This window comes from Myotis davidii, unplaced genomic scaffold (assembly GCF_000327345.1).
Source record: "Myotis davidii unplaced genomic scaffold, ASM32734v1 scaffold663, whole genome shotgun sequence".
NCBI classification, from domain to species: domain Eukaryota; kingdom Metazoa; phylum Chordata; class Mammalia; order Chiroptera; family Vespertilionidae; genus Myotis; species Myotis davidii.
Genome location: NW_006295816.1, coordinates 6,624,962 through 6,625,247, shown reverse-complemented (window position 1 = coordinate 6,625,247; position 286 = coordinate 6,624,962). Strand labels below are relative to the sequence as shown.

The 286-nt window shown below is 48.3% G+C and overlaps 1 protein-coding gene across 1 annotated transcript in view; it reads right to left on the bottom strand.

The window, feature by feature from the left end:
* The window catches only part of ULK4 (unc-51 like kinase 4), a 284,250-nt gene that overhangs the window by 140,801 nt on the left and 143,163 nt on the right, over positions 1-286 (bottom strand). The gene's annotated exons all lie outside the window — the stretch shown is intronic.

The window sequence follows — 286 nt, the reverse complement described above, 5'->3', positions numbered from 1 at the left end:
GGCATTCCTTTATATCTTCACGAATCTCCTGTGACCCGAGCCTTCTGCATCGCCTTGCACACTGTCCCCTCCCCTTTCTTGCGGCTCAGACTCACCAAAGCTCAGTCTGATTTCATTGGTCTTTCAAGGAACCAGCCTCCCATTTTAATGATCGTCCACATTTTTGGCTTTGAGTTAGTCATTACAAAGGTATACAAACTGCCGCCTCTTCCTCCTGGGAGGTCACTTCCCTGCCCACTTGTGACTAGAGTTGACCAGGACACTTGCTTTGGCCAATTAAATCCTT